A 12639-nucleotide genomic window follows, 5' to 3' on the forward strand; every position below is an offset into this window, starting at 1 on the left:
CATCACTCTGAATTCTGTTTTGCTCGTTCGAGCAATTTCTTCGCTCTTGGTCGTTGTGTTCTTCCACTGTATCGATTGGCGCTTAGTTTCTGTATCATAAGTGAAAAACCAAGATTCGTCACATCTTATCACTTTTATCAAGATATTAGGATCATTTTCAATGGTATTAAAAGTGTTAGTACAAAGATGTTCACGAGCTTCTATTTGTTTGTCAGTGAGAATTTTCGGCAACAGTTTTGCACGCACTTTTCTCATGTTAAATTTATTACGTAAAATTTGTTTTAGGTATTCTTTCTCAATTCCTACAGTTTCAGAAATCGGTCGATTAAACAAGCCGATGGTCAAATCGAATCAGATTACTTACTTTTTCGATATTTTCATCCGAGTTAAACGTTGTAGGGCGTCCCGGGTGCGAGTCATCTTCAACGTCTTCTCGGCCATCTTACAAACGATTGAACCACTCAGAAACTCGCGTACGTGATAAACAGTCTTCTCCAAGTACTTTTTTTAGTGAAACATAGGTGTAAGTAGCAGTTTTTCCAAATTGCGTGTGAACCTTCAGGATAATTCGTTGCTTTATTACTACATTTATAATTTTTCCGACAAAACAAAGTAACAGCTCTTACACAAACGAGAGTCACGTCCACACTGATTTGTCTAGAGACACCAGAGATGCCGCATTCGACTGAGACGGCTTCACGCTTCTTAGTTATTGGTCGTTCATCTTTGGTGCACGAGTACTTACTCTGTGACATCAGTCACGCTATTTTATAGCCACACTTCGTATGTTAGAAGCATTTGACAGTTGTGACGGGGTCGCCACGAATCCCTGTCCTGTGCCAACGTCTTCACATCGAGTAGTTCTTGCAGTTATATGTTGGATGTACCCTCTACAGATCCCTCAGGTTATTCCTCGAGGTGACACCTGTCCTCTCATTACGTCCCTCCTTCTTCTCTATGTTTTCCATTCGTTGTAGTCTTCACCAAATAAGCAGAGAACTTCATCACTTCTCCTTTCATCAGTCCACCCTATTTTCACCATCTCAAACGCTCCGCTTCTCTTCTTCCCGGATTTTTCCGCAGTCCATGATACATTTTCATACAATGTTGTGCTACAAACGTACAACCTCAGAAACTTCTTCCTCAGATTAAAGATCATATTTGATATTAGTATCCTTCTTTTGGCTAGCAATGCCCTTCTTGCCTGTGCTAGTCTGTTTTTTATATCCTTGCTTCGTCTGTCATGTGTCATTTTGCTTCCGACGTAGCAGAATTCCTTCACTTCCTCTACTTTACTTCGTGGTCCCCAGTTTTAATGTCAAGTTAATCGCTAATCTCATTTCTGATTCTCCTATTTACACTACTGGCCATTAAAATTGCTACACCACGAAGATGAGGTGCTACAGACGCGAAATTTAACCGACAGGAAGAAGATGCTGTGATATGCAAATGATTAGCTTTTCAGAGCATTCACACAAGGTTGGCGCCGGTGGCGACACCTACAGCGTGCTGACACGAGGAAAGTTTCCAACCGATTTCTCATACACAAACAGCAGTTGACCGGCGTTGCCTGGTGAAACGTTGTTTTTGATGCCTCGTGTAAGGAGGAGAAATTCGTACCATCACGTTTCCGACTTTGATAAAGGTCGGATTGTGGCCTATCGGGATTGCGGTCTATCGTATCGCGACATTGCTGCTCGCGTTGGTCGAGATCCAATGACTCTTGGCAGAATATGGAATCGGTGGGTTCAGGAGGGTAATACGGAACGCCGTGCTGGATCCCAACGGCCTCGTATCACTAGCAGTCGAGATGACAGGCATCTTGTCCGCATGGCTGTAACGGATCGTGCAGCCACGTCTCGATCTCTGAGTCAACAGATGGGGACGTTTGCAAGACAACAACCATCTGCACTAACAGTGGCTGCGGTTATCTTTGACGCTGCGTCACAGACAGGAGCGCCTGCGATGGTGTGCTCAACGATGAACCTGGGTGCACGAATGGCAAAACGTCATTTGTTCGGATGAATCCAGGTTCTGTTTACAGCATCATGATGGTCGCATCCGTGTTTGGCGACATCGCGGTGAACGCACTTTGGAAACGTGTACCCGTCATCGCCATACTGGCGTATCACCCGGCGTGATGGTATGGGGTGCCATTGGTTACACTCTCGGTCACCTCTTGTTCGCATTGACGGCACTTTCAACAGTGGACGTTACATTTCAGATGTGTTACGACCTGTGGTTCTGCTCTTCATTCGATCCCTGCGAAACCCTATTTTTCAGCAGAATGATGCACGACCTCATGTTGCACGACCTGTACGGGCCTTTCTAGATACAGAAAATGTTCGACTGCTGCCCTGGCCAGCACATTCTCCAGATCTCTCACCGATTGAAAACGACTGGTCAATGGAGGCAGAGCAACTGGCTCGTCAGAATACGCCAGTCACTACTCTTGGTGAACTGTGGTGTCGTGTTGAAGCTGCATGAGCAGCTGTACCTGTACACGCCATCCAAGCTCTGTTTGACTCCATGCCCAGGCGTATCAAGGCCGTTATTACGGCCAGAGGGGGTTGTTCTGGGTACTGATTTCTCAGGATCTATGCACACAAATCGCGTGAAAATGTAATCACATGTCAGTTCTAGTATAATATATTTGTCCAGTGAATACCCGTTTATCATCTGCATTTCTTCTTCGTGTAGCAATTTTAATGGCCAGTAGTGTACTTTCTTCTTTTTTCGCTTTACTCTCATTCGATTTAATATGTTCTCCAATTTTTCCTCACTTTCACTGAGAATATCAGTGTCATAATCAAATCTTATCACTGATATCCTTTTACAATGACTTTTAATCCGACTCCTAAATCTTGTCATTATTTACAGTAGTGGCGGAAGACGGCATCCTGTCTTCCACCCTTTTTAATTCCAACACTTCATTGTCTTCCACTCTTATTGTCGCTTCTTGGTTATTGTGCATATTGTATATTACCTATTTTGCCTAAAGCTTACACCTACTTTTCTGATAATTACGAACGTTTTGCACCATTTTACATTGTTGAACACATTTTCTATCTCCACAAATCCTATGAACACGCCTTGACTTTTTATGTCTTGCTTTCATTACGAAGCGCATCGTCCGAACTGTTCCTCTGGTGCCTTTACTTTTCCTAAGGCCAAAGTAGTCGTCGTCTTTCCCATTCTTCTCTACTTTATCCTTTCATTAACTTTGATGCATAAACTTTTAGGTTAATTGCACGATATTTTTCGCATATGCTTGCCCTTACTTTATTCATGTTTGTATGAATAATATTTTTCGAAAGTATGATCTTACCTATATATCTAGCCAATTGTAAAACGCGTTTTTCCACGCTTCCTCCAGTTATTTTTGAAATTCTGATTGAATGATATCCATTCTTTCCGCCTTGCTTGATGTTAAGTCTTCCACAGAGCTGTTAAACGCCCCCTCTAATACTGGATTCCCTGTGTCTTCAATATCGACTTCCATCTCTTCTTCTATCACGTCATCACATAGTTCCTTCCCTCGTAGAGGGAATTTCTATTGCAGACTTAATATTGGTGCCTTTCTACATCTGCATCTACATGGCTAGTCTGTAATTCACACGTAAGTGCCTGGCAAGGGTTCATCGAACCACTTACAATTCTCTTCCGTTCCACTCTCGGATAGAGAGCGGGAAAAATGAACACTTACATCTTTCTGTTCCGATTTCTCTTATTTTATTACAATGATCATTTCTCCTTTTGTAGTTGGGTGCCAAAAATGCATTTTCACATTCAGAGAAAAAAGTTGGAGATTTAAATTTCGTGAAAGGGTGTCGTCGCAAAGAAAAACGTCTTTGTTTTAATAATTGCCACCCCAACTCGCGTATCGTATCCGTAACACCCTGTTCCTTATTTCCTTCTTAGGACTTTTTCGACGTCGTCCGTCGATCCTAACTGATGTGGATCCCATACCGTACAGCAGTACTCCATAACAGACCCGACAAGCCCAGTGCAAGCACTCTCTTCAGTAGCCCCGTTGCATTTTCGAAGAATTCTTGCAAATAAATTGCAGTGTTTGGTCCGCTTTCCCCACAACATTAGCTACGTGATCGTTCCAATTTAAGTTGTTCGTAATTGTTATTCCAAGGTATTTAGTTGAATTGATAGCTTTTAGATTGTGCTTTATCGTGTAACCGAAATTTAACTGATTCATTTTAGTACTCATGTGGATGACCTCACACATTTCGTTATTTAGGGTCAGTTTGCACGTTTCGAACATACAGATATGTTGTATTAATTATTTTGCAGTTGGTTTGATCTTCACTAAACAGTAAATGACAGCATCATCCGCAAACAATTCAAGATGGCTACTCAGATAATCTCCTAAATCATTTATACGGATAAGGAACAGCAGACGACCTACAACACTTCCTTGGGGAACCCCAGATACAACCTATATGTTACTCGATGACTTTCTGTCAGTTACTACGAACTGTGTTATTTCTGAAAGGAAATCACGAATTTAGTCGCACAAATGAGACGATACTACTTACACACGTAATTTGATTAGAAACACGTTGTGAGGAGCAGTATAGAAAGCCATTTGGAAATCTAGAAATATGGAATCGATTAGAAAATGGTTCAAATGGCTCTGAGCACTATGAGACTTAACATCTGAGGTCATCAGTCCCCTAGACGTAGAACTACTTAAACTTAACTAACGTAAGAATATCACACACATCCATGCCCGAGTTTGGATTCGAACCTGTGATTGTAGCAGCAGCGCGGTTCCGAACTGAAGCGCCTAGAACCGCTCGGTCACAACAGCCGGCTGGAATCGATTTGAGATCGCCTGTCAATGCCCGATTACTTCGCGAGCATAAAGACTAAGCTGTGTTCCGCAAGAACGATATTTTTTGAATCCATCAGCGTCAGTAGATCGTTTTATTTGAGGTAATTCATAATGTTCGAACACATTATATGTTCCAGAATCCTATTCCAAATTGCCGTTAGTGATATGGGTCTGTACTTCAGTGGATTACTCCTGTGCCCTTTCTTGAGCATTGATGTAACCTGTGCAACTTTCCAGTGTTTAGGTACACATCTTTCGTCGAGCGAGCTGTTGTAGACGACTGTTAAAGTACGGAGCTATTGTATCAGCATACTCTGAAAGGAATGTAATTGGTACACTATCCAGACTGGAGAAGTTGCCTTTATTTAGTGATTTAAGCTGGTTCGCTGCTGTTGGAAGCAGTTCTGGATACGTAGTCTGAAATATTTACTTCGTCTTCTTTGGTAAGGGAATTTCGGAAAACTGTGTTTAGTAACTCTGCTTTAGTAGGACCGTCATGGGAAGCATTGCCTTCGCTATAGCGCAGAAAGATAACGACTATATCTTCCTGCTTGTGTACATTACATGTGACCAGAACCTTTTTCGGTTTTGTGCCAGATTTCGAGACAGAATTTCGTTCTGGAAACTTTTGAAAGCATCTCGCATTGAAATCCATGCTAAATTTTGAACTTTTATACTTCGCCACTCTTCGGGTTTTTGCGTTCTTTTAAATTTGGCATGCTGTTTTCGTTGCTTCTGGCACTGTGTTCTGGCCTGTTCTGTGGACAATGTGGGGGGGGGGGGGGGGAGGGGAAGGGGGGAGGTTTCAGTTCCGTCACTTATTAATTTATTTGGTATAAACCTCTAAATTGTTGTCGATACTATTTCTTTGAATTTAAGGCATACTTGGTCTGTGCGTACCTAGTCTGTTTGGAAGGAATGGAGGCTGTCTCTTAGGAAGGCGTCAAGCGATTCTGCATTTTTAAATAGATCCACTTTGAGCTTACTTTTCGTGTTTTTGGATGTTGCGGAGATCAGTCTCGCTACAGCGACCTTGTGGTCACAAATCCATGTATCCATGATAATGTTCCCTATTTGCTCAGGTTTATTTGTTGTTAAGAGGTCGAGTATGTTTCCGCAACAGTTTACACTTCTAGTGGGTTCTTGTACTAATTGTTCAAAATATTTTTCGGAGAAAGCATTTAGCGCGATTTCGGACTATGTTTTGTGCCTACCACCGACCTTAAATTTCCATTTCCCCCAACATTTCAAGGGCAGATCGAATTCAACACCAAGTATAATTTCATTGTATGAGCGTGGTATGTATTTGAAATGAGACTAAAGTCTTTTCTGAACTGTTCAGCAGTTTCACCATCAACTATTTTCACTTTTCTACGAGGGTGTGCTGAAAAGTCATGTCTCCAAATTTTTTACCCTAGTCTCAAGATCTTTTGAAGTATTACACAGCATGCATATTGCTTGGCCCGAATGCGTGTAATATGGCGGTGTGTAACCCAATTATGTCGGTGTACCATGAGATCGTCTGAAAACTGGAAGCACGAATTCGAAGAGTTCGTCCACACGCGGAGCATCTTCTCATTCAACATGGGAATGCCAGACGAGACACGAGTGCTGCGACAGCTGCAACAATCCGGCGCCTTGGGTTCACTGCCACCGATCATCCTCCACACAGTCCCATCCGATTTTCATCTGTTTCCAGAACAAAGAACACCTTCGAGGACTTCACTTTGATAGTGACGATGCGGTGCAAGCAGAAGTGAGGTTGTGGCTCCGTCATCAGAGTCGAACATTCTACAGTCACGACGTGAGCAAACTGATCGGGAGGAATGTGTTCGGCGCCAGGGTGACTATGTTCAGAAATAAATATGTAAACACGAAGAATGTAGAATGTTAATAAAGTTTGTTTTATTTAAAAAGTTTAAGAGGTATGACATAAAAAACTTGCTAGGCATTACTTTTCAGCACGCCCTCGTACATACTGAACCTGTCCTTCAGATAAGCATTTCCTTTCAATTTCTTCAGATTTTTCCTGCAAACATTTCGCATTAGCCTTCTTGCACTTCCTACTTTTTTCATTCCTAACTGACTTAAGCTGCTGTATTCCCGTCTTTTGTTGAACATTTTTGTACTTCTTTCTTTCGTCTATCGATTGAAATGTCTCTTCTGTAAATCGAAGTTTCCTGGCTGCTACCTTTCTTCTACGTATACTTGTCTGTCTAACTTTTGTGGTTGCCATTTTTAGAGATGTTAATTCCTCTTCAACATTCTGCCTTCCGCGGTTTTCGTTGCGCTGTATTCCCACAAGCATCAAATGCCTTAGTAGTTCAGTATACCACTTTTTTTTCACACGGATTCTTATGAACGATTCTCTTGAACTTCAGTCTACTTTTCATCATAACTAAACTGTGATCTGAATTTATATCTGCTCCTGGACACGTCCTACAATCCGATATCTGATTTTGAAATCTCTGTGTCGCCATGATGTAACCCACCTAGAATCGTCCAGTGACTCCAGATCGTTTCCAAGTATACCATCTCCTCTCGTGATTGTTGAGCAGTTTATTCGCTTTTCCTAGATGATATGTTTTGGAGAACTGAATTAGTCTTTCTCCTCTCTCATTCATACTCCGAGTCCACATTATTCCGCACACTGTTACTATTCCCTCCCTCCTACAGTGTTCCAATTCTCTGTGTTTATTAGATCTTCATCTCCCTTTAGGTACTGTATTGCCGTCAGTGTCGTCGATGTCCTCATAAGCTTTCTCTGTCTCTTCGTGTTCAGCTGTTGATATCGGCGTCTATACCCGAACTATTGTTATTGTCACATATTTGTTGTCGATTCTGCTGAGAAATCCGTTTGCTGCACTGTTTACAGTAACTCTCTATCTGTGCTACTTTTCTGTTCATAGGTCTGCTGCCGTTCCAACATTTTTTGCTGCTGTCGATATTACCCCATACTCTTCTGACCAGAAATATTTCTCAGCGAGCACAGGAATTTACCTGCTAGGGAACAGCGACCGTTAGAAATTAAAATGCTAGAACCGCCACAAGTCGCATGTAAGCATTTCTTTACTACACGTGTTCAACTCGAGCAACGCGAGCATCTTCCGGAATTAAGTGGCCAAGTGCCCCTCTTTACAAATATCGGACTGTGCATAGTGCCGCCGTCACGTAGATTCTGAAGGCGCTCGCGTTGATCGAGTGAAAGGTGTAAAATAAAGAAAGGGTTGCATACGACTTGTGGCGGCTCTACAATTTTAATGCTTAACTACTATCCATTTAATTTCACTGATTCAACCGTATATAGACTGAACCTTTGAATTTCCCTTTTTCTTTTTTTTTAATTTTCTTGTTTCCCTACAAAATTCAGACTTCTAACATTCCACACTGCAGTTCATAGAATGTTACCCTTTCGTCGGTTATTCAGTTTTTCCCATAGTCACCTCCACCTTGGCAGTCCCCTCTCAGAGATCCAAATCGGGGACTAATCCAAAATGTTTTACCATTGGACAAATAATAATGACATGTTTTTAATTACATTTCGCATGTGCTATAGATAGAAGTTACTCAACTTTAATGCAGTGCTTTCCTTTGCTTTTTGCATCCTCATGTCGTTTTCAATGTTTGGTAATGATTCAGATTTCTCGCCCAGTCTCATTATCGGTTTTGAGGAAAATTCAAAAATACCCAGGTTTCGTAACGCTTGGGGCGTCGCCGCTGTGGGCTTGTCAACTGGGCCGCACCACTAACGCCAGCGTACGAGTTAACACCGCGGCCACACACTTGACCCTCAGTTCGTTGCTATTCTCTAAAGCCTTCGTTATGTCCCGTTGATATCAGAGAGTCTTACCTCGCTTGTGTGCACGCTTTTTGATTCAGATCGTTGCCTCGATTGTTTTGTGTACGTTTACTGTTGTGACAGCCAAGACAGCCAAGCCACTAGGAGGTGAAGCCGAAAGGCCCGCGTTTAAGCTCACGCAGGCTGGCGTGAGGTCTGGAACAGTTAAAGGAGTTGAGTCTAGTAAAATAAGTACGTAGCTTCGGGAATACTTAACTTTAATCCATAATTGGTGAACATCGGTCTGACGGTACATGCATCACAAGATAAATAGCAAATGATAATGGCGCCTTGCTAGGTCGTAGCAAATGACGTAGCTGAAGGCTATGCTAACTATCGACTCGGCAAATGAGAGCGTAATTTGTCAGTGAACCATCGCTAGCAAAGTCGGCTGCACAACTGGGGCGAGTGCTAGGACGTCTCTCTAGACCTGCCGTGTGGCGGCGCTCGGTCTGCAATCACTGATAGTGGCGACACGCGGGTCCGACGTATACTAGCGGACCGTGGCCGATTTAAAGGCTACCACCTAGCAAGTGTGGTGTCTGGCGGTGACACCACACTTACGATGACTTCCGCTAGTCTCTGGACTCTGGTTCTGGCTAGCCGTTTACTTCATGCACTCTGCCGTCTTTTCTTTTTTCTCCTACGGAACCGAATGTATGTCCCAACAATCTCCGCTTCACCACAGTGGTATTCATCATAAACAGTGTTCTGCTTATGCAGAGTAGGATAGAAAAGTAGTGACGAGGACTTCCTCATTGTGCAACTATACAGTGTGATCGTAAACTTCTAACAGCAGCAGTTTCGGCTGCTAAAACAAGAAGAGCAGCTGCAGTATCACCAACAGCAGCGAAAACACCAAGAGAAGTAGTGGCAGTTCCAACAGCAACGAAAGCTGAGGCACCTGAACCGTTGTGCGATCGAAAAGTCGCGCCAAGGTCAGTAGAGGAACATCTTTGCCTTAGGAGGGCGCAGTTCGTGCAAAGGTCGGAGGCGAGGGGAGTAACAGTGATACAGTGATACTGGGAAAGTGAAACAGTTCTCTCGGGGTGAGGCGGCCGATTTGGAACCTGGAGGCTAGGTGAGTAGTGCGCCGGCAGTTGACGGCCGGTCCAGGTTTGGCAGTTAGCAGTCACAGGCTCTGAGCGTAGTAGCGATACCAGGCGGAGACAGACAGGCGGGTTCCAGGATTGCGAACCATTGTTACCTCGGCTGCTGCCAGTCGCAAACCTTTGGACGTGTGGGGCGCATACCGAGGGGAGGAGCGTGTTGTGTGCTTCAGCGACCGAGCTGACCTGGAGGAGGACGGCGGCCGCCTCTGTGTTGAAGTTGTGCGTCGGCTCCACGCTGTTCTTCCTGGATCGTTGCACAGGTATGTCTGGCGAGCTTCCGATTTGGTTCATCGGATACGAGTGAGCCTTGAGTTGGCAGTAACTATAATTGCCATTTCCTGCACCTGTACTGTGACTTTTTATTTCGGTAGTTTTCTGGTTGTTTGTTCGAGGTTCACGTCCGGTTCCATATCAGACTTCTGGTTGCTGATCCCGCTTCTGTCACGAGGCGGGAAAGTTGTACTTGCGCTCCTATAAAATTACTGAATTTGTTTCTTTATGTAATGCTCCAATATGACTGTCATTTGCTGTAAGCCGTCGGATTTGTGGCGGCACTCATTTATACATGAAATAGCTTCATTTCACGTTCCACGTCCTGCATATACTATTACTGGCGCGCGATTTAATGTATCGTCGTATTGGGTGTTTATACTACCAAGTTTGACTGTGACTACTTTTTTAGGGGTGGGCCCTGTTAATCTTAATTATTAGTCTCTCTCAGTGAGGACTTTATTTTGCTTTTGTTACTGCTATCTTATATGTGCCTGTAATGTTATTCAAAATAGGTTATGTTCTGTCTGCTGTTAGTAGGGGTTCGTTAGCCTGCCCGATGCATTAGCTTGGTGTTTGGCGCTCCGCTCCGCGTGCCGGTTACTCGTTTAGCCGTCGCCCTTTCGGTACAGTTTGTGGTTGGCAGTCGAACTCCCTCTTTGGTAACTGTATTTAGAGTTTGACCGCATTACAAGTTTCGTGGACTTGACTCCGTTAACTCATTGAAAAACTATTATTTACTTGTTTTTTCTTGTTGCGGTAATTTTGACTGTCGTGCGGCGGCGTTCGGTCTTTAGGAGAGGCCTGGTGGAAGTCCTGGGCTAAATTCTGTATTTCCCTGTTAATTAGGCTACCATTTGTGTGTCTTTTAGTGCGACTTGGCTGAAATCTGCCTGGTTGATAGAGTAGGCGCATCGTCCGAAAACGGAGCCAAGTCCGCACCTGACTGACCTGACCGAATGGACAGCCACGTGCAGATGGCCCTGCACCACTCAATCTTTCCGAGCACACTTTACCTTGCCAAGACGGGGTTTAATAGCACGTCGATGTATTTATTTGCGTCTTAATCATTGCACGCATACTGCAGCTCTGCAGCTTTCCTTTTAATTTTTTTTTTATTTCTGCCTTATGTAAATTGTTGAAGCGTTAAGTGGCTAATTTGCCTATTGAGTAACTACAAGATTTATTTACTTAAATGTATTTATGCAACTGTGGCTCAGCCAATGAATGGTTATTAATCTTACTCCCTGTATGCACTGTTGGTTTTTGAACTGGCCAGCTGTAGGAGGTCTAAGATCTGTTAATTTCGTGAAGGTTCTCACTGAATATTTGTATCATTAATCACGTAGTATTTCACATACATTTTGTCTGGTTATTTCTCTTGTATGCCATGCTCTTCCCCGCTATCTGGCGGCTTAGTCATTTTCTTATGTGGTGCGTATTTGAGGCGCCTACTTCTGTTTCGGACTGTAAATCTTAACGTTTCATCTTGGATGAATTCTCATCTCTTTTGTTGTACTGCTAAAGTTATTATTATTGTATTTAATCTGTTTGTTATCAATCAATGTGGTACACTTTCGTGACTGTAAATTATTCTGTTTCTTTATAGTCAATACCACTGGAGATGCTTTTCCAGTATGTGCTTATAAATCTAATTTACTGTGTTCTGCTAAAATAAAGAGAAATTCACAATACGAATGATGTTCAATCTCCCTTTAGCCCTTTCCTTCCTACCACAAACAGCCTGACGCAGATACTGAGTACCACTAATTCTGACAGCAACAGCAGAAATTGCTGTTACAACTACTGTATTGCCGACAAGAAGCCGCAGTTGCAGCATCGTAGCCTCAGCCATTTGCTTGTTTCGGCGAGGGAAACGAGAGTAGGGATCTCTTTATGTCATTTTGTTCTTGACTGCGAGGAAAGTAAAATAACTGACCCTAAAAGTCAGAGTGCTCCAGTCCATTAAATTTCGGGCATGCAGCTGCGCAAATAAAATTTCCTCCACTTATATTTCGGCCGCGTATCGTCCGGCCATTATCAGAGTGAGCCACAAGACTGACAAGATGCCAAGCGCGGCCTTATATGCTCCACCGCGGTGGTACTGCGCATGCGGGTCACAGATGCTGGTCGGCGGCAGAGAAATACGCTTACACATGCGCCGCCTGTGGCGAAGGTGTACAGACATTCGATTCGCTTATCGGTATATGATCGGCGGCGGTGACACCACGACGATTTCTCTGCAGTTTAATTACCCCATGAGCCGGATTCCATGCTTTGTCCAAATTAAAACCACTATCTCTATTTATTAAATTATTAGCTAATCTAATCTCTATAGCTTCCAAGGTACCTTTAAAGGACTCTTTATCTCTTATCGACCAACATTTTCATAAGAACATCACGGCCTTATTTGAACATGTGCTTTTATCGTCTTATTTTCAGTTTAATGGTGAATTTTATGAGCAGATTGATGGTGTTGCCACGGGAATCCCCCTATCCCCTCTGGTATCTAATTTGTTCATGGAAGACTTCGAGGACAAGGCACTGGAATCAGCAAGTTTTAAACCAAC

This window comes from Schistocerca piceifrons, chromosome 2, assembly GCF_021461385.2.
Source record: "Schistocerca piceifrons isolate TAMUIC-IGC-003096 chromosome 2, iqSchPice1.1, whole genome shotgun sequence".
In the NCBI taxonomy this organism is placed as follows: Eukaryota; Metazoa; Arthropoda; class Insecta; order Orthoptera; family Acrididae; genus Schistocerca; species Schistocerca piceifrons.